This window comes from Hylaeus anthracinus, unplaced genomic scaffold (assembly GCF_026225885.1).
Source record: "Hylaeus anthracinus isolate JK02 unplaced genomic scaffold, UHH_iyHylAnth1.0_haploid 12002, whole genome shotgun sequence".
In the NCBI taxonomy this organism is placed as follows: Eukaryota; Metazoa; Arthropoda; class Insecta; order Hymenoptera; family Colletidae; genus Hylaeus; species Hylaeus anthracinus.
Window position 1 is genome coordinate 6,544,857 of NW_026534349.1, and position 23,188 is coordinate 6,568,044.

At 46.4% G+C, this 23,188-nt stretch overlaps 1 protein-coding gene across 6 annotated transcripts in view; it reads right to left on the bottom strand.

Moving 5' to 3' along the window:
* The window catches only part of LOC128892257 (protein outspread), a 191,485-nt gene that overhangs the window by 32,091 nt on the left and 136,206 nt on the right, over positions 1-23,188 (bottom strand). The window lies entirely within an intron of this gene.

Sequence of the window (23,188 nt, forward strand, 5' to 3'; positions counted from 1 at the left end):
GACGGGGCGTTACGTTTTAATTGCCGCAATTAATTAGACTTGGATCGAGCCGACCTCGGCCCCGTCGAGCTGGATCCCGCGCAAATGGGGGCCTTGGAGCGCTCGCTCTTGACGACCTTGTGGACCTGCCGAAGACGAAGCTGCGAAAAGAGGACCTGAGAAGGTGGAAACGAGTGATAGTATCGGCCGGTGCAGCCACGTTCAACGAGAGGTGATAACCGAAGATAATAGGGGAATCTAGTGCGAGCCATCTTCTTGCAAATTATGGAGTGTAAGAAAAACAGTAGGGCAGAAACGAGTCTAGTTAGTCTGCGAGGTTATCACGCAGTTGGTGGCCATTCTGATATAATTTTCAGAAGGTAATTGAGCTATCTCCCCGAGAAACTTATTTATTATTTCCAACAGAAGAATAGAGAAAACGAGAGCTCTATGCTTCCAAGTTCCCATCGCATTTTCCTATCAATACTAGAAGCACCGTTTACCGAGAGATTCTATACATCTCCCAAGTAACGTTCGTCGCTACCAATCTACCATCCAGCTCCAAGGCACACCGTGTCCACCGATGTTTTCGAAGGCACCCAACTACCGTTTCCTCCCAATCAGCACCGGCGACCCAACAATCCTCAGACTCCTGGAAGGAGCCCGAACGAAGAGGCACTCGGAGGCTCAGCGGAAAGAGAGGAAGACGCGGAGGAAGATGAAGAGACCGCCACGGGGCGCGACAACTCGTGTTTTACATAAGCAGCGCGGATCTTATCTCCGTTCTGGTACACTCCGAACACCGGCAACCGGGTCACGAAGAAGCCGGGTACACCGGAGCCCGCGGACGACCTGGTCCAGGTGTTTTTATTTTTGACACTCTGCCTCCTCGCGCCTCTTCGCTGGTTCTTGCGTCGCTTACCACCTTGTTCGTCGCGTTCCTCCCGCTTTTGCCCTCACGAGTTGATTCCTCCGACGTGGACACGGTTTGTTTTTGTTGTCCCAGCGGGCTGATCAATTGGGGGTCTCGCTGAATTTATTACCCGTCGGAGATTTATTAGCGAACGGGGGCCATTTTTATCGCGCGCGAGACAGGTGCGTCTGAATCTTTCGAAAACGATCAGGAGCTAATCGAGAGAGTATTAAACGTCTTCATTAGGAGGATGTGTTAACAACTCCTAAGGGCTCCAGACAGTTCCCTTTATTTCTCTTCAATTTCTAGAATGTTTCCCATTAATTTCCCTCCTTTCCCCGACACATTTCTTCGCTGTTCGTGAGATCCGGATACAATAGGTAAGTTTCGAGATAGAATTAAAAATGATGATATCTCTCCGAATATCATGCTTTCCTGATACAAACACGCAGGTTTAAACGATCAAGGAGATTAACTTGCGACCGATAGCAACAATACTTCTGTATTAATGACTCTCATTCCTAGAAGAGTCGCACGAGACCTCAGCAGTAAAGATAATCCAAAACACGCTCGATTCGACCAGACCCTGACAGATCTCTAAACCCAAGTTATTCCAACTCCCGAGGATCGATCCGCAGCTACGCCGATCCAATCCAACTCTTTTCCAGACCTTTCCTCCCAGAAATAGCGTATCCACGCCGTCGACCAGTTCCATCTGGGAAAGCAACGGGGAGCATCGTCGGAGCTGAACGATCTGGTAACTTTTCATCGGTGAAAACAGGTCCCACCGGTGTCCGGGGGACTCGCGAACGCCGCGAAAAAGGATCGATAAAACCGGAACCCATCGAGTCCTGGCCGAGGATGTGCCACCGACGCCCCTTCGTCACGCTCGTTGGGGAATTCAGCGACAAACAGCTCTCCGTTCGCTACGATAATCGGGACGAGAGGTCTAAATAGGATCGATTTGTTTACCAGCGTCGATTATCCTCGATCCCGTTTAATTCCAGGACATGTTACGCCGGGTTACCGTACATTCAAATGAAATCTTTAATGCCAAATTTTCTTCTTCGTACGTACCTCTTTATACGTGAGAAAAGTTTCAAGAACAAAAATAAATTACATCTTAGAACGATACGCATTGGAAAAAGATTAACAGATTTCACGCTCGTCGTAAGAATCAAGAGATTGAAAATCAACCTCAGTAAAAAACTTTTCTTCGTTAGCATCACCGTATTCCAGTATCTCATATCTATCCATTTGTCCCTGTCTCTATCCATGCTTCATTCTATGTCACAAACGTTACATTTTCCCGCGAACACCGCCCTAGTTTCAAAAATAAAATGATTTTCAATCATAAAAATTTTGCCTGGACCAGACTCTCCCGTCGATTCGATTCAACGCGCCCCAGACGCGTCGTTTCTATGTTATAATTGGATTAAGTTATGCCAAGCCCCTAAGTAAAATGACTGATCGGGTGGATACGAGTTACGCCGAGTACCACGTTGTAATTTCGACTAAATTGCGCGTGGCCGCGGTCGTGCCGGTCCTAAGCTCTCGTATCCTCCGGTGTTCGCCTCGGTGGCATAATAGTCCTGGCTCGTTTATCTAAATTATAGTTGCCTAGACGCGTGCTTCGTCTAAATTGTGCGCGCGTCCGTTGGCTCGTCCACGTTGTTCTCGGCGTTGGTTACATTGGAACAAAGTTGCGTTTGACCCCGAAACGTATTAGTCCCGGAAATTATAGTAGGCTTGAGTTACAGTTGGTATAAGTCATGATACGCGCGTTACACCGGTCGGAGAGCTTTATTGAATCCAGCTGCGGAGTGGCGCGGCCGACAGGCGTGGAATCGCGTAACCTGGAGATCATCGGATATCTGAAATGTACATATTAGACGCGGGAATCGATTCTGCGCCTTTCTACAATGATAAACTTATGGATGGTACGACTTTTAATTTTTTTTTTTGTTAGGAGAAGCATAGGAGAAGCGATGTGGAGAGTGTTCATTGTATAAATGAATTAACTCCGGTTGAGAAGCGCGATGAAATGGCCCTTGTAATCAATTATTTATCATTCAATGGCCAACTAAAATTGTTTCGTTTAACCCGTTAGCATCACACGGATAAGTGAAAAATTCGTTCTTATTTATTATTAATTCGATTTTATTTGACATCAATTTCCAAGTAAATTGAATATGTGCGCCAATGATGCAAATGGGTTAATAGCGTTAATTTTTATTCTTCGAGAAAGTTGTTATAAATATAAAATGTCGTGACTATATCAAGTGCTTTGGCATTTAAATTTGACAATTTTTTACAAAGTGGAGTTAATCGATTCGTGCTGTGACCGGCTCATGTATAGAAGACTCGTAAATATACAGATTCATTGCAGCGTAAGAATTGGAAAAGTTGGCAAACGTAACGAAACAAAACGACGAGTAAATCCCCGAGAGGGTTCTGTATTCGACTCCCCAGTCGAACTCGCCAGGAAGCTTCTTCCCACGGTGTTCACCGTCGCGTTTAGGCAGTTTTTCGTATCGCTGCACGTCGAACGGAAAAGCGATCTCATTTCGTTGGCCGCAGTCTCGTTAGACCGATAGGAATTCCATCGAAGCCGCTCGAAGCGGACGACCGACGCGTAAACTCATCTCGAGGCGCAAAAGGCACTAGGCTCGGCTCGCGTGCATTCCGTCACGTTGCAGGGGAGGAGTCGCTCGGGCCGCGAGGAAATCCCTGGTATTCTAATCAGTTTCTAGGCCCCCTATCTCCCGTGGTACGGCCGACAAAGGCCCTTCGGGGAAATCGATGGATCGCCGGTCCTGGCGTGTCGTAATAATCATTAAAGGAATAGTGAATCCGGGGGCGCGCTGGAATATTGAGCAGGCTTCGATTGTCATCGACGATTCGTGGATCGAATACGGGAGACCTGGATTGGGGGTTGCTTTGGAATGCATCGAAGGTTCCGAGAAAGACGACCCCTCGTCGGAGAGTTGGAATTTTTGGTAGTAAGGTAGCTTTTAGTTTTGATAACAAGGTACTATGTAGCCTCTTATGGTATATATAAGGGGGTAAATGTGAGACTTCGAGGGTAATTGTTTATGCTTACGCTGAAGAAATTTGAGCATCCGAAGAGGAATGCTTGGAAAGTCAGTTTAGGAACTCGTTCTACTTCGACTAATTTTTTTAAATATGATGCGCATTCGATTCGGGGATGTTCTTCCGAACCTAGACAGTCTAGTCTGAACATACGGTCTTGCTTGATAGCTTCGCGTTGACCTCTGTCCTTTTCTAAATTCCTGCGTTATTCATAGAATTTCTGTGACATTTGAATACGAGGTAGCATCGGGCGATCCACGTTCGAGAAAGAAGCTTCTTTCAGAGAAATCGAAACGTTTAGTTGTTTACTTCGACGTTTCTGGTTGTTCCATCGGTGTTCGACGAGACGCGATAGGAGTTGATCGGCTGGCATCGAACAGTAGTACGCCCGCTAATAGCCAGATTGATTATTTCAATCGCGATCATGCTGCTCTCCTCGCGCTTTTTACCTGGCGCGTGTTCGGCGCTCGAAAGTCGATTAATCGCGGCCGATGATTCTATCACGGCCGCCGTTAATGTTACGTTAAGAAGATTTATCGATGACGTAAATAATATGCAGAAAGTCGTTGGAAGTGACGCGAGCGTTTACTTATCTCGCGGCCGGCGAAGATTAATGCGCGTGGCGAGCAGCGCGTGCGCCGCGGTTAATAAACATTGCGAGCAATAATGGTGCCGCTGTGAAAAGAATCGCTTCACCTATGGGAACTCGAAATGTCGAGTCCACGCCAGGTAGCCGCGTGCATTGCTCTTTGCGAGAGGCTCCCAGGTGTTTTCAACCTGTCAAGTACCACCGTCCTATTTCTTTTTTACCGGGACTCGAATTTATTTAAATAACTTACAATTTTTATGAAGTTGAGCGCTCTTCGTGGCGTATCGCGACAGAGAAAAATATTCAGGAATAATTTACTTGCAGATTTCCAGTGAATAAGATCCTCGATTCCAAGATTATTTATTGTTTAAATAACGTACAATTTTTATGAAGTTGAGACCCGAATAGAGCGCACTAAAATCTTTTTTGGAGTGCTCTTCGTGGTGTATCGCGACAGAGAAAAATATTCAGGAATAATTTACTTGCAGATTTCGAATGAACAAGATCCTCGATTCCAAGATTCTGCTTCTCCAAACGATCCGAAGTACGATCTTACGATCTCGCAGTCTCTCAGCTTCGAATACTATCCAGCCTGTTATCAGAACACCCTTCGCTGATAAACCCGCCTCTTAAACGTTCCTCGTCGCGACAACCCGCGATCTTGTCTTCGGTTTGCAAGATAAAACAAGTACCAAGAGAGAACACGTTGCATAACACCGGGAGCATCGGCGAAACTAGCACTCAACAAAGGAAAATGTCGAGGCGATCGTCGCGAAAGAGTGTCCCGATCGATGTCCTTGATCCTCGGCCTTTTTCCAGATTTCGCGAACGATCGAACAGGGACGACACGATCGCCTGGCTACCCTCACCTTTTCTAACGATCCACGGAGATCCGTTCCAAGCGTGGAACATCGTTAACCTTTGAGATCATCCTCGATCGCTGACACGGTGGGGAGAGCGTGAAACGGACGCGTCGTTGCAACCGAACACGCGTGTTAAGGTGCCCACACACGGCAAGTATTTGCAGTTTTTCTTCTTCTATTTTTTTTTTATTTTTTTTTTTGCCACGTCGATGCTGGACGTGCTAGATCGATATTATACACCGATGCTTCGAATCGTTAAAAAGAAGTTTGACGAGGTTGAGTCCTCGGCAATGTAACGAAACACGTGAAGATTGTTTTATTAGAGAATTTAGAATTGAATCGAGCGGACAAAATAATAATAATAAATAATCAGTGGACAGTATACGTTCATCGATTTATGGCAAATATAGGGGAACGTGCACGAAACTAAAAATAAAGTCAATTCCGTAAATATTCGTACTCTCTATGTCTATCGAAGAATTTCGATTAATTTAAATAATAGTTTCGATATTACCAAATGAATTTTTCACATACATACATACGTTTGAAAACACCAAACCTACCATTTCATTTAAACAAATTTCTTCAATGGACGTAGATGGTACGAATATTTATTGGACTGACTATATATAAAATATCACAAATAATACACATCGTTTAACTTTAAATTCTTGTTCACTATCGGTAGAGAATTCGCATAAACACAACGTGTTATTTTTGCGACCATGTGTCGCAGGGTGCATTCCACGATGGCTTCGGTTCTGTGTGCGTACGCGGCGCGAGGAGTAACGGGATCGAGGGATCGATCGCGCGGCGGAGATCGAAGGTCCCCCGAGATTCGATTCGATCGTGGAATGGCGAAGGTCGCCGGGGAAAGGAATACCGTTTATAAGTTATCGATCGGGCCCCCGAGGATCGATGGACGGAAAGCGCGAGACGAGGAGGAACCTCGTGTTTCGCAACGATCCAGACCCAACCGATACGACCGGTGCCGCGCATCCTCCTCCGCGACTCGAAAATCCGTTTAGAGCGCGGTACACGGTGTCGCGCATTCTTACCTCGCCTTTCTGCGGACAAGTGAACGTCTCGAGGTGTTTAATGCCGCGACTGGCCGATCAGAAGAGCAACGGCTCAATTACATGCAGATTTGCCGATACGCTTCTAGACATATTTATTCTACATTCACGGAACCATTGAGTTACTAAGTTCGGATCTCTTTCAGCAGGTGGCATCTAGAAGATTGTAACGCCCTGATATAGAACGTTCAATATATGGGGGGCATTGATTTTATTTTTTTTTTGTTTTTTAAGTTAGGACAGAGATCGTGGTAACTTCTACATATACAGGACACTATAGCTGTGTTATAGATCTCTAAAGAAACTAATGAGCCAATGGAGAGATATCAACGGAAGCAGAAATAAATCCTCATCCACTTCTTCTGTGGTCTCAGAAACTTACTCCGCAAACTCCGATCTCCAAGTCTGATCTGAAGTGTCAAGAAAATTTTATATCTCCCATCTTTTCTCCCCAATATCTTTTATCGATCCAAAAACCTCGAGGGTGTCCTCATCCGCTCCTCTTGTGGTTTCAGAAACTTACACCAAAAGCTCTGATCTCCAAGTCTGATCGTCTTCCGACTTTTAAAATTTAATATCTTCCATCTCCTCTCCCCCAATTCCTTCTATCGACCAAAAAACCTCGAGGATGTTCTCTTCCTCATCCCCACATCCTGGAAAGTGTGCAACGAGCATCTCGCCACCGTGTACATGAAATTATTCCACCTGGAGGATCTACGGACCGGCGACGTCGTTCGAATAAATCACGTAGGAATCCGCGGAAAATTGATTTCGCTCATTGTGCCCGTAGCCCGGCTCCCCTCCGTTATTTCATTACCCGCGACGTCGATGGAGAATCGAATAAAATGGGTTACGACGGCTGCAAAGATTAATGGTGCCACCTGCTCGCAATTATAGTCGAGCAGGTCCGTGCAAGCGTGCTAGGGATCACATCTCCACCGCGGGAAATTCCAATCGGTTCGTTCCGCTTCTGTCGATATGTGTCCTCTAGCGATGCAAAGGTCCCCGAAGCGTTTGCCGTTAGCGCGATTTCTTGGCTCGAATGGAATGTTAGGGAGACCGATTCGCAAGGAAAGTGTCACAGGAAACGATGACGCGTGTGCGAGAGTATTCGTGGAAACGAGAATGGAGCGTTGTTGAATAATATATCGATCCCATCTAATGTCTCTCATTTCTCACGTTCCCACACTAATCTGACTTTCTACGGAGACGTCGTGTGTCCGACGCAATCGATAATTACACGGATCCATTGTGTTCCACGTACGAAGTCGTTATTACTTAACACCTGTGCACACATTCTCGATTTTTATTGCTGCCGGCGCTGGGAAGTTCATTTACTGTTCAATGATCGAATCCTATTGTACGTTCATTTTCAGAATGTCCCCTGAAGTCTGAATATTTATTCTACATTCACGGAAGCATTGAGTTACTAAGTTCGGATCTCTTTCAGCAGGTGGACTCTGGAAGATTGCAACACCCTCATAATAGAACGTTTAATATATGTCCATGTCTCACGTCGATTAAACAATTTTCTAATTCCATTTCGAATTCTAAGCTATTCCAACCTCGGTCCATTGGACCTTTCCAATAATTAAACGATGTACTGTCCGGCAAGGCTTTCAGTTTCTGGAATCTACACGAAGAGTGCTTGAGGCTCGATACCCACTCCAAAAAGACCATCTGCTATCGACAGAAATCCCTCGAAGAAGAGGATCTCTCGTGTCACAAAATCCAAGCGAGCAATTCCGTTCACATCTCGAGTTCCTTGAACAATTTTCGATGTACAAGTAGCAGAAGAGGCTCTCCAAGAAGCTGAGAGTATAGCCATCTATGTCTGTAATAATAGGAAGACGATTGACTGCAAAAAGACCACCTGCTACGAACAGAAATCCCTCGAAGACTCATCGTGTCTCAAAATCCAAGATCCCAGATCTCACGTGTCTCAAAATCCTAGCAAGCAACTCTGTTCGTCTTGAATTCCTTAAGCAATTATCAACGTACAAGTAGTAGAAGAGGCTCTCCAAGAATCTGAGAGTATAGCCATCTGTACCGCGTCATTCTATTACACCCGTCAACTGTAATAATAATAGGAAGATCGACGACGTCGATCGGGCTCACATGGGTCCTCAGTTTCTGGAATCCACGATTCTCCATGAAAAGTGCTTCCAGCCATTATCCCTGCTCCTAAACGAGCAGCTGCCACTGGCGGCTAAGGGGCCTGCAGAAGTCGAGGATCGAAAACGACAGTGTTCCCCATTCACCGTAATTAACGCGGAAGTTATTGAAATCCATTGTTGTGTCGGCAGGCTTTGTCGCCGGAGAACGTTTTCCAGGGAAGAACCGTCCGTTTGTCCGGGGTTAAGTGAGTTTCATTTAATCCCGTCGTTAGCTATTTGCCGAGTAGGAACGGAGGCGAGGGCCTCTTCGTCTTCCCTCGGTCGTCCCTGGTAATCGTCTTCGCCCTCCTCCGGTGCGTCATCTATCTCTTATCCTCTCGCTGAGCTAGGAGCATCCATGCTAGGGAACGTCTTAATGATAATCTCGGGGGTCGAGCCAGGAGAATAAGGAGCAACGCGCTATGGTGAAACTCGTGAGTTCCTACTGGGTGGCTGACTTTCTCGGTCGATCAGTCATCGCGAACCTCCGAACGATTAGTCTTTGGAAAACCGAACATTGTGTCGGGGCTGTCGGACTGGTCTGGCTCGGGGCCTTCGTGCACGGCTTCCTGGAGATAACTTGGTGGAGACTACGAGATCCTTGCGAATGCGTGTGGAGTGGAAAGAATGGTGGCTCGGGTGGCTACAACGACGAATTGTATTTGTAGGAGAACAAGCGAAAGATATATGGAGGATTCTAGCTATGGAGCGTGGGAAAAACTAGGTGCATGTAGCAAAAATGGCTACTTAACTCGGTTCCAAGTCGATTGGTGAGATATAGAAAGGAAAATTTGATTTAGTAAAGGTTGCAACTACTGCGTTTGGGAAAGGAAGGAAGTTTTGGAGCAATAATTCCAAGGATTAAGCTACGTGTCTCAGTTTGGAATTAGAGTCGCTGCCTACCCCGCTTTCAAGCGAACTGATGACCATAAAGAAAATTTTATTTAGTAGAAATTGAATCTACTGCATTTAGGAAAGGAAGGAAGTTTTGGAGCAATAATTCCAAGGATTAAGCTACCTATCTCAGTTTGGAATTAAAGTCGCTGCCTACCCCGCTTTCAAGTGAATCGGGGTAGGTACTGTTTCTCAGAAAAAGAAACAAAGCATCGATGAGCCAATGCATTCGACAAGTAACGTTTCTATTCGAGTCCAAAACGACCATAAAGAAAATTTTATTTGGTAGAAATTGAAACTACTGCATTTGGGGAAAGAAAGGAATTTTTGGGGCGAGAAAATTCAAGGATTACCCAGAAAAGAAAAACAAAGCGTCTCTGAGCCGATGCATTCGACTAGAAACGTTCCTACCCAAGTCCGAGACGAAAATCGCTACCAATCCCGGTTCGAAATCGAAACATTGACCACGCGCTTTCGTTCGACCTGTACGACGAGCTTCTTCGATTTCCCTTAACTCTTTCTCTCAGGAGGTATTCGAACGATCTTCTATCGAGAGTAGCGTGCCGGGAGGATCCATCCGTCGATCTCGGCCGTGCGTTCAGGTATGTATATTCATATGCCGCGGCGGATGGAATGCTAGCGATGTCCAATACGCGATCTCGAATGGCGAACGCGGCACGGTGGAAATAGAGGCTGCTGGCTCTTCGTACACACGCATAACCTACGTGGCTGCGTAAACGCGTTACGTTGGATTGCCAGGGACCCTGCACACGTAGCCAACGCTTCCTGGTTGCTCTCATGGGCGTGTCGCGATGACGACTACGTGCGGGGCTGCGACTAGGCGAATTTTTCTCGAGTAATCGAACGGTTGTCGCTGTAATTCTAATACCAAACCGACGATTAAAAGGAATGGTTGCTGCTGTCTCTAGGATGCTAATTCTGCGAGGACTTAGGGAGGACTCCTAACGAAACAATTGCTATATTTTCCAAGATTTAATATAAAATATCAACAGTAATATATATATATATATATTAGGTGGACTGGAAACTAATGTCGTTTCTGCAATTTTAAATATTTGTCTATCACTCGTCAGGGCATTGATTTTTATCGATCTGGCATTGAAAATTTGCACACTAGATGGCAAGAGGCTGTTGATAAAAATAGAAATTTATCAAAATTTGTCAAAATTTATCATTATTTGTTTGGATTTAATGTAAAAGAAACGACATTACTTTCCAATCTACCTAATATTATTAATCATCCAATTAGACTACAACACATTCGAGTAGTCGCAATGCTGTACTTCGTGTTCGAAAAGTAAAGGAAAGGCGAATCCACGTGGTAATCGAGACTCACTTTCACTCGCGTACTTTTGCAATTACTCAGCGAGGAAGTAATTTATGTTTCAGTTTACAACGAGCGATATTATATTGATCGTGGAACACGAAACTCTCTACCTGTTCCCTGTCCGACGTGTCCTGCGCTAATTGGCGGTCAGACGTCCAGATTTCCAGAGGATTGAATCGGTAACGCGTAAGAATGTTTCAATTAAATTTCAAATGGCATTGCGTGACTATCAGGGTCAATATCGTGCGGCCACCGTAATCGCGAGCATGCACTTTCTCATTCCAGAGAATCCTGATGCTTTTGTCGGCTGACGGGGCGGGGAATAGAGCTGAAAAGGGGGGAGAGTCTGGGATAAATCACGATCAATGGTCAGAAAGCGAGGAGGCTAGACGGTTTCGAGGTCTAAAGAATTAAAAATTCGAGGACTCAAGGATTCAAGGATTCCAAGGGCCAAAGCTCAAAGAGTTAGAAGACTAAGTATTAGAAAGCCTGAACATTTAGAGATCTTGCGATTCTAAAGAAGCGAAAGATCCAGAGATCCAAAGATCAAAAAATTCAGGAGAACCAAGAACCAAAAGACCCAAAGATCCGAGTCTCCGAGAATCCCAATGTTCAGAGATACAAAGCTCTGCAAAGATAAAAGCTTCGGAAGGATCAAAGAATGAGAGACACGAACCTGAGACTCTGAAGATATCAGTGTTTCGAGCCAGTCAAGTCAAGACTGTTCCTCGACCTAATACTTGTCCGCTAAAGAGCCCAAATCCCTCACGTATCTGTGTTTCGACCCATTACGGAAAGGTTGAAACGCGGGACGTTTTTCGACGGTTGGCGAGCGTCTCTCGTCTCGCTGGGCTCGAACGATTTCTATTACGTGCAAGCGCTGCGATCATTACCCCCTCGGCACGGTAATGTTCGGTAATCAGGTGTATTTTAACGAGTAGCCGCGGCGGTTCGCGGCGCGCTAGATGCCCGCGCTCACGCTCGCGCGGCCGCGTTGCGCAGGTGTACATGCAACGCCAGCTGAAATGCCATTTCTGAACAACACGGGATCGTTGCACCCAGCTGAACGAGAGAACTTCCTTCGACAACGAAGAAACCCGCATTTTTCCCCGCCGCGCAATCTCTTATTTATGAGCTGAACGTGCCGATCGGTTAGCGTTTCGACTTCTAGTTGGGCTGCCATTTCTCTGGACAACTTCGATGAGAAGACTGAACAAACTGTGAAAGGAGATTACGTTTCGTTCGACTTCAACCTCTTCGCGCCCTTGGACATGTGGACGTTCAATTTTTTATAATTGTAATTACTGTCGATAATAAAAAGCACAAAAACTTGATAATAACTTATTCGTTACAAAGCGAAGTGAACCCATGTTTACCCCCGAAAAAAATCTGATGCACCTAATAATAGCTGTTGTATTTTTTCACTCGAAATATGCTAATTTCTATTCCGCGGCGCACAAAGTGTTGGCACACTCTGAGAAGAATAGCGTCGCGCTCGAAAAGTCAGCGTATAGGTGGAAACGTAATTATAGTAGTAAATCAGCACAATAAAGTATGCGTGGCTCGTTACACTAATTAGGAGTATCGCATTAGCAGTTCGACGAGTAAGAATGTATAACCGAAGATACGGGGTCGTCGACACGGGCTACCCGTTACAATGTAAATATCGTACGCAACGCACGCGAGGAACGTGCTCCTATTATACCTTTCTCCTTTCCTATTCCTCGTCTCCTCGGAAAGAGTAATTAATATTAATGGGGGTAGGCTCCTGTGCTCTCCATTTTTTTAAACGCAATTTTCGAGCGTTGCCGAGTAAAATTATGAAACTCTGTACCTGATAAAACTTCGTATTTAACGGTTAGAGATAATCGTAACATCGACACTTGATTGCAACGTAGTTCCAATATCAAATGGCATGGCTACAAGTTAACCCTTTCAGACCTGAATTTTTTTGCTCGTACAAATGTAATTTAATTTTTAGAGTTAACTAAAATTAATATTGGTCTTTCTTCGTGTGCACAAATAAAATGTTGTCTCCTCGATTGTGGGCGTCGGGTCTGAAGGGATTGAAGAACTCGATGTTAATTTCATTTAAACTTAGAGGTCGCGGAATACGATTTTGTCAGGAGTTTATCCAATCTCGCGTGGATGGTTCACGAAAAGACTCGCTGGGAATCGGCCTTTACGTAATCGCGACTCGTTCTTGGAAATAAACGCGCACACCGTTGCGGATGTAACTAGCGCCAGGCAACGAGTAATTAACGCTACTGTCGCTAGACCAGAAACTCGATATCGTTAGGGCGGAACCGTCCCTCCCACCGACACGTTTTTTGCCTTTTCGTCTTTCGACAGAGTCGCGAGAACGTGAGAAGCGAAACGGTCGTTCGAGGCTGTCGGAACTTCCACAATCGGACCCGCCATCCATCTTTTCAATATCTGCACAGTATGTACAAACTTCGTATAAATACAGTCTGGCCCTCGGATTGCTCTTGTCCGTTCCCTGAGAAATCCAATCGCCTCTAATGCTTCCCGGCCGACGCTGAACCGTCGTAGGGCTTTCTTCCTTTTGGTCGCGATATATCGATTTCCGTGTCGCGGAAACCGCAGAATCCCCAAACAAGACTGGCCACTTTCGCCCGAAAACTTTGAAACCCGAGACGCCCGGTGTCTCTTGTCGAAGAATAAAGAGGATGTGGTGGTTCGTCATGTCGCCAAAGGGATCACTGTCGCGTCGGCTCGAATTCCTATCAAACTCTGTCTGACCATTAATTCATCCTGTTCCCTTCACTTAGAGGGCAGCAAACACTGGCGAACACGTGCCTGGATTCGATCAAAGTAGATTCAGAAAGCTTTTCCCATTCGAAATTATCGAAGAACCCATTCAAGCCAGAATGTCGCGACAATTTCAGCACACGGCGAGTGTTGGCGCCACCAGGGTGCATACTCGCCGTTCGCTGAAATTTAGAGTATCTATCGAGACTTAACCATCGAGACTTGTTCTATATTATATATTTCGCTGCCAACACTCCGATACCTTTCTTAACACATTCCAGACACCAACAATTCCAAGTACAAGACTCTAAGGCAATATTCCCCCCCGAAAACCCGGAATTTTCTATCAGAAGAACCCCTGAAAGGGGACGAAGATGGAGGAAGGAAGCGAGGGAGAGCGTCGCTTTCTCCCAGGATAGACGACGCTCTATCCCACGCGGCGCTTTATTATACTTCATTATCGGGGCACAAATTATAATCCGCAAATAGCGTTTGGCGTTTATGGTGGCAGCAACCATGAAAACTAACCGGTACTCTTTATTCCCGGGCGTATATCGTCGAAGCCGTCGTCGGTTCGAACAATGCGCTCGTCCCACGCCATGCCAGCCCGACTACGCTCCGCTCCGCGCCGAACCGGGCTCGCGTTTGCCCTCTCCTCCCCCTCTGAACAACACGTGTACGGTCCAACGAGCGCGCAGAACGCTCGCGGAATCTAATTTATTGGCGCGAGAAACGAACGCTTAGACAATCGACGAGAAATTAAACTGGCCGCCGCCAAGGCTATCGTGGGCGTAATTGCTGCGACATGGCCCAACGAGTCGATGAATCGACCTTTGGGACTTGCGTATCTGGGGCCCAGGCCCTCGAATTCCGTCTGTCAGGACTGGGGGTACGTGTTGAACCTATTGGTTGTGCTATGTTAAATCCGAGCAGAAGGAAATAAGTTCTTAGATCCCAGAGAGAAAAAAGTTCTTAACATGGCTTGGGTACCGGAGTTGACAAATATTGGTCAAGCGAGGTCAACTAGGGTCAAGTCTACCCTAGACATAACAGCGAATGGGAAAGTTGATAGTTTCGTTGGGGATCGGAGAAATTGCCACTACTACAAGAGCTAGAGTTGAATCGGGAGAGTTGAGTGGCACAGGGTTAGAGTGTTCAGGAGTCCTGAGATTTAAGGGTTGGACTGTTTAGGAGTCTTGGGGTCAAAGAGTTGGACCGTTCAAGAGTGTTGAGATCTAAAAGTTAGGCTGTTCGGGGGTCTAAGGGTTGAACTGTTCGAAAGTCCTGAGATCTAAAAGTTAAGCTGTTCAGAAATCCTGGGATCTAAGAGGAAATGGAATTTATACCCCCAAAATTAAAAATACAGCTTAACGAATTCAATGCAGACCTGCTCTTAATTCTATGAATCATAAAGATATCCTGTCGTACAAGTGAAAATATGATAAATCTTCGCGAGAAAATGTTTTCGCAAAGTTTTGTTTCCAAGAGAGTCGCTTTTGAGTATTCGAACGGGTCACGAGCAGATTAATCGCGAGTGACTCGATGCACACGCCTCGAATAGATCACCAATCGATAGCTCGTCCCACGAAAATTGAAAGGGACTGGAAATTGAAATAGAAAGATACAGAGGCATTGTTAGAATCGATTTAGAAGTTTCATTAGACGTTGATCGAGCGTTCAATGAATAAGGAGGGTTGTTTCGTAGGCTCCCGTATCGACGCAATCGGAGTTCTGTTTGCCGAAGAGTGGGCTGAATGATTCAAAGACTGATGGAGCGAATTAATCACGGCCAGCCTCGCGGCTGGATAGAACTGGTCGTGCAAAGTATCCTCTATGAAGTCGTTCGCGCCTACGAAAATTCAGAGGAGGTGGGGGCCGAGGGGAAATGAAATGAAATGAATAATTCACAGTGCAACTGTCACGGCTTGCTAATATAATTACGATCCTATCCTTAGGGGGCTCCGATACGCGGTCGAAGCTCGTGGGAAGTGAACGAATACCTCCCCTTGCAAATATTATTCAGCATAAATCGTTTAACACTTCCTCTACCACTGGCATTCAAATTTGTAGCGGTGGCTCTGCTTAGGCTCGAGTTTCTTCGACTCCTGTTATTACTCGAGAGGAAATACATTATTATTGTAGTCAAAGAAAATATTTCCTTAAATTCAATATTGTTATTGTATAAATTCCTTTTTATAATTTCCTTTCTTTTAGGCCTGTTTGATAGCATCAGTGTCCGATCCAAGAAGTTACTGGGCCAATTACACCAAGAAAAAATTATTTCTTTCTCGACTACGCCACCACGCAAATCCCGCAGGATTTCTTAAATAAATTCTACAGAGGTGCCTCTCCACGTTCGACCGTTGCATAACGGCTAGAGTATCATCGAGCAAAACGATGATTGGAACGAAGAAGCAAAACCGCAGCCGTGAATAATCGATGAAAATTTAGCCATCGACGGATAGCCGAGGATCTATAATATCGCGAGTGGAGAGACGAACGCGGATACGATAGCCGGTTCGATTAGTCGAGCTCGTATAGTACGGTATGCGACGAGAATCGACGACGGTACGAACGTCAAGAATCGCAATTAAAGGATCGAACGTAACGGATCGTTTGCGAGAGTTTTACGATCCACGGATCGGAATTATCGCGCTGGATTGGCGCGTTTAATTATCGACGACGATAAAACCAGCATTCCCCTCCCTCCTTCCCTAGCCTCCCTTGATCACTCTACCCGGAAATTAAAATAAATCGCGATGAGATTACGCCTAAGTCGGTGTTTAATGGAATTCCTATCGTTAACGGTGGCTGTAAGTACCCCGCATCCGGTCAACCGCGATTGGAATCGACAACTTCTGGGAACCTCGACAACTTCTGGATATCCATGAATGACGAGTCTCGTCGATTTCGCGATTGGCTTATCAGAGCTCCTAACGGATTGATTTTTCAGAAGGCCGCAGATAACCAAGGCAAACAGCTGATGCAAGTTACGGTTTCTGTTGACTGGGGGTAGGTTGCAGCATCGATTGCAAAAGCGATCGCGATACAAGATTATTCCATTGATCTTCGAGTACAGATACAAATTCCTGGTCCTTTCGTTCTGAACTATAAGCATATCGCTACATTCTAGAAAATAAAGAAAATCAATCCCGATCTCAAACGAGATAGCAGCAATTGTCCCGAAATGGCGCTAATAGATTTATCGTTGCGATGGAACAACGATGAACGTTGACGCGAGACAGCAACGATTGGACGCCGGTAATTGTCGATCGCTAGTGCCTGTCCCGAAGGTACCTGCCCGCGTTTGCCAGCGTGTAACGCCGTTGTTGCGCAATCGTGCGCAATGTGCGATTACCCACGTGGACAGCTTTACACTCGCGAGTTTTTACACGCGTTCAAGTTTTTCGGTGTCTTTCGACGCTTGACGTAACGCGTGACTTTCACTCGCTCCGAGCCCGTTTGTAGCCTAAGTACGCGATCGTTTCCCCGTTGGCGACTCGATACCTCGTGCTGTCTACGACGAGTCGCTGCTTACCGATTCCTAGGTTCCTCGTCCACGTGTGTATTTTAAGCTTCAGCCAAATTTGAGTGGTATTAGTCTGTTGTTTTTGTAAATGGAGTAACTATGCAATACATTCATAATAATACGTACTATTTTAGATAATAAACGATGAGCTCGCGTTAATTGTTTGCGACTAATCGCTACAGATATTGGAGTCGCATGATAAAAACACTCGAGTATGTTTTTTTAGGCCTCTTATGCGACCGAATGGCTACTGTTATCTCGCTTTCATTAATCGATATCGACTACTACGGTTGTTCGATCGAGGACTGAGCGTTTTCAATGGGAGCCAAAAGATACGTGCCTTATTGATGGCCTCGTGAATATTCAACGATTTCAATGTTCTTTGTAATAGTTCATGTCCCGAATAAACTTCTCCGAATTCGTAATCAGAATCGTGCAAAATACACCTGAGTGACCTGCGATTCCTTATCAGCGACAGTGTATCAATATGACCTATCGTCGACAGCACTTGCAACACACAAGTAGAAAGGGAATAATATTTTTGAGAATGAGTTATGCATTCCCAGACACGTCCACTTATTTTTATGCAAATGAGTCGATAGGCTCTTGCCACTGGAATTTTAATCCACGGCTTCCAGCTGCTCCCAGTCGCTAAGTGCCTCGCAAACAAAGAAGAAAGTAGCGATGCGGGGGTGCGAGTGCTCTAAAATGCGAGGAAACAAAATCGACTGAGTACTGTCGGCTCGTACCGTGCTTCTTTTTATCGAGCTTCCTTTCCTCGAGATTGAGTCCGCAAAGGAAACCCTGAAAACTCCCTATTCGTGGGCGTCGATTTGTCTCCGCGTTTCAACCAACCCCCTCCCGCCCCTCTGTGCATAGGGGAACAATTCAATTGCAGGTTATCCCAGCCAAGAAGCCTCGTTTCACCTACCGACGCGACGTCCAACGTACGTTTAATAACAGACAACGGGGGACGGTTGGCTCGACTTATCGATCGATCGTCGCCGCTCCTCCAGGGCCCATTGTAATTTCGCCATTAGCTCTCCGCGCACAAAGGAGGATAACACACGTACCGACGGTTGCGAAACCAGCTTCCCGATATTATCTCGCGGGGACGATTACGCGCAAATACGCGCGTACTTTCTAATTGCGAGAAGCCTCCGCGGATTCGCGCGACTCCCGTCGCCTCGACCCCGTCGTCGTTGTACGTGATAAGTGAAAATACTCGCGAACCCGATCGTCGCGACGATCGATTCCCAGGAATCGATCCTCGTTGCGCACGATCGGCCCCGGCTCCGAGAAAAACCAGCCGACGTTGTCGCGAAACTTTCTCGGTCTCGGTTTAGAAAGCAGCGAATTTTCTCCCTTTCGATGCCCGTTGGATAGGAGTTTGCAGTACTGGTCGAAGGAAGATTACATTTTTTTCGTGAATTACGGTTAAATGCAGGGGAAGCCATTGTGGCAAGTTTCGTGATTTTCCGATGGATCATTCCTGAGATATACGAAGCCAAACAGGGCACAACTTGCATGCATACTTAGAAACAGGCATGAACATATCCGAATGCATAGAATTTTATACACAGGAGTCGATATACCAAGTTTCGTGATTTTCTGATGGATCATTCCTGAGATATACGAAGCCAAACAGGGCACAACTTGCAGGCATACTTATAAATAGGCATCGAACACATCCGAATACACAAAATTCTATACACAGGAGTCGATACACAGAGTTTTAAACGAAAGAACGACCACTCCTAAAATACACAAAGTCAAACTTGCACACATACCTCCATACGGACGCAAACAGACAGAACCCTAGGTATAAAAGTCATCCCGTCAAATTTCACAACAAACCAGACCCTGACACGCATCCACCCCCCGCGAAAGCACCTTCGGAATCGGTTGCACTCGACTCGCATTAAATTTCGCCAAGAGCAGCCGGGAAAGAGAGATCCAGCTCGATTAATTTCCCAGCAGAAGAGTCGTGTCCCAGGGAAAGTATAACTCGAACCCTAGGATAATTACTATTATTACCAGCGACTTTGTTGCCAGCGTCGGGAGCACGGTTGACTCTTATCGGTAATTACACGGCGAGAATGTAAATGACGAAACGTTCGCCGCATCGTCGTTTTTCCGCTGTCTCTCCTTCTCTGGGCGCGAGATGAAGGATCGTTACGGGGGTCGAAGAAACCGCGCCGATAGGGATCGGCCTCGCCGCGGATCGATTGGAGATCAGAAACTGATTTCCGCCGTCGCCGATCGGAAACCGTCGATAAGAAAATGGCAGCCTGGCACTTTTGACTGTTCGTTTAACTGTCGACGGACAAGGCTCGATTTCGGTGTCCAGGGACGCTGGGATAACAGTCCGCCATCGAGAATAGTAATTTCGAACCGACTGCCGCCAGCCTCGTTTTCGCTACCCCGCTTGAATTATAGTCGTCCGGAGATTTATGGCGAAATGGTTCGCTTATTAGTTTAACGGGGAACACCCCGTTGGCGCAACGCAAACAAATAAGAAACACGAAATGAGAGGAATAAGAAACGGGACGGCTGGAATATGGAAATGTGCGTAAGTAAAGGGTGTATCCCAATATCGAGTCATCCTAGTCCTGTCACAGAGTTGGCAACGGTAACGATTAGTTTTAACGCCTCGGAAATTGAAATCTAACGTATTTAAGTCTCGAGTCTGACAACTCGGCTGACTTCAATTTGGTCTCTACTCCATGGGTGGGATTTCAATCCTCCCTAGAAGACATCGCGCGGAGGAGTTTAGCTAAAAATCGAAGAATTTCTAAAGAATACTTCACGCTCGTCTTGAATAGAGGGGGGGACGTCAGCGAGACTCTCGACGAGAATTACAAATTGAAATGTCAGTCTGGCCTCCTCCCCCGCGCCCTTTAAACCATCCGGAAGGAAGATATCTGGTGGGAAGAGAGAGAAAACGTCGCAAGGGAGGCGAGAAAAGAGCCGAGACAACGAAGAGGAGCCCTGCAGCGGAGAAGAAAGGCGTGACAACGACTGCACTTAGCATAACAATATTTACTACTAGAAGAAACTTGAGAGACTTGAATATTCTATGCGATGGCCTCGCCCATGCCTTGCGCAACCACTCGCGGCCCGCGTATATAATTATGCGTCGGGGATGGGACAGGACCGTTGTTCCGTACGTCGGCGTCGCGAGGGCCGTGGAAGAATGTCTGCGATTGTTTAAATAAAATAAAGGCGAAGATTATATACACGGTTCGAGCCAACTTTCCCGTTGACGTACCAAAACGTCCTGTGTTCGAGCCAAGCGAATTTAAAAGATCTAGGTTACTTCGCGAAAAATCATTTCCGTTCTTAAGGAACCTCTTCAAGTATACCCACTATTTTCCTCCAAGATGGAAATTTGTTTAGGTGAATACTAACTTTCACTGAAAACAGGGCCTGTGCTCTTTCCAGGTTTAAAAAGCAAATCCTCCATCCCAGGAAACCAAGCTTGCAAGCATTAGAGAACCAACCAGGAAGCGTCCAGAAACGCACGAGTGGAAAATCGTTGGCGAGATCGGTTGGTGCGAAACAAAGCCCGAAGGTTCTCTCCCCGAAGTGCGTCGATACTCCCCGGTTCGTCCTCTTCTTGCCAGGATCGTTCCTGTCGGCCGCACCAATAGGATAAGTAAGGGTAACTACGTCTCAATAGCCGGCGCATCGCGGTAGACCGAGCACCGCGACTCCTAATATGGAATTGCTCTGCAACAACCATCGAGGCATGGAACACTATAGAGTAGGGTTCACAAATATTGGTCCACCGAGGTCAAGCAGGGACAAGTCTACTCTGAATGAATGGAAAAGTGGGTGGGTTTCACCGGAAATTAGGAAACTGGACACTTCTGCACGGTGAACTCTGGAGTTTCTTTGGATTCGTAGATGGTACTCGTAATCTCTATTTATTTAGTCCATTGAGTGGTAAATACCAGAGAGCCCTGCAAAGTATTAGATACCCTCTCCAACTTCCTCCTCGATGCAACACTTCCTAACGCAGAACGTTGCCTACCAAAAATTCCTTTTTCCACCTCGCCTATCTGTATTATTGGCTGACCCTGGCCGACCGATACTCTTGGATCTCGCTATAGCAGCTCGAGATGAGCGAAAAAAAGGCGAAGGAAGCGCGAAGAGAAGTCGAGAAGAAGTCTAGGAGCTAGAAGGAAGAAGTCGAGGAGCCAAGGTGGAGGAGCCCTCGGAGCACGGGCAAAGAGTACCTACTGTAAATTATTATTCCAGCTAGTTTCTTGCCCCGGGACTGTTGGTAGTCTACCTACTGCCACGCGGTTCGCGCTACCTATCTTCGAACCTATCCGTAGCAGAAGCGCCTCTGTCCTGTTTTCTCCAACGTCGGGGCGTCCCTCCGTTCCCCGTGATTCTCGGCAAAGAAGAGGGCCCCGTCTTCGATCACGGTTACCGGCCAGGCCTGCCAAGCATCGCGGCAAAAAAATACTCCCCGAGTTGCTTGGCCGCGGTGGAAACCGGGAACAACGATTTCCACGCGGCGTAACGCACCGCCGACGATCGCCTTTCCGGCGAAACTGTCCGGGCGTAGCAGGAAATCCGCGGCTGAGAAAGAGGAACCCGTGGAATTCTGCTTTCTTGCCGGCTACTCGGGAATTACCGCGTTTTTTTCGCGCTCGGGGGATGCGGAAGACGTCGGAAGGGGACTTTGAGAGCGTTTCGTCGAGGATCCGAGGGCAACACGCGATTGCTACTCGAGGATCGATGGGGATAGGCGAGGAACAAGAGTAAGGAGTTGGAAATTGTACAGAACATGAAATTATGAAGTTTCTTATTGGATTTATTAGTAGGATTTATTAGTAGGATTTATTAGTGAGATCAGGTCTTGGACTTCCTAGTAGGAAATGGAGCTTTTCTCTCATCAGTACTTTGAGTAAGGGCAGGAATTGCCCCTAAAGCTACCACTGGTGGGAAGATCGGTGACAGTGGGATGTACGTACCTGCAACAAAAAAGAAAAATATGATTAGAATCAAATAATCTATCGCCAATTTAAAATAATTTATCTCGAGAAATTCTTGCAAGCAACGATATCAATTATACGAGAATAACGTTCTCAAGAGGAAACCTCAAACAAAGACACCCGCCTGAAAGTATTCCCTAAAATAATATCAGTTTCAAATTCCCTCGTCTCCTTTCATAGGACATCCGGTCCCTGTTTCTGGGAGCACCTTGTATACACGCACGGGAGGACAAAAGTCGGTCCGTTGCGCAACGGCGCGCGAATTCGCGATGACTTCGAATCGTTAGCGAGCGTGTATCGCGTGTCGGCTCGTTGTTCCAACCGTGATTCATCTGGATCCGAGGAGAGCACCTGCAACAACGACGACTCCTCTTGCCCGGATCGTGACACAGCCAGTCCTCTATTTTCACCGTTACGCAATCGGAGATAGTTACGTCGCGAGCAGAGCCAGGGAATCTTCTCTTCCTGGCCGATCGGCTCGACTAAATAGCTCCGAGGCTCGCCGAGCAAATGTCGTGCGAATCCCGCCGCTCGTTTTCATCTTCTTACGCGTCTGGTTGCGTCACCTATCCGTGGGCTACGCGATCGGAGCATCTGCGTGGAAGAAACCATCGATGATGCGAGTGTAGTCGAGACGAAACTTGGAGAGTTTACAGAAAAATTGCTACGTCGTAAACCGAAGGGTACAGAAATTATTATTGGTGATCGAGTGCCTTTGGAGCATCGGCGTCCTATAGATATCGAGTCCAAATTTATCTTGATACTCGTGCTACACTCGATCTTGGATACACCGCGCCTAGGATTTACAAATATACCCGACAAAAAGCATAGAAAAGTCCTTTACTGCTTCGCGATCCAAAGCTTCGCTACCTAGATATAAACGATTCAAGTTTACCGTTGCGACTCCGGCGCGCGCCATCCATATCCCAGTCAGCTGATCGCGCCACTGCGTGAGAGCTTCAACTGC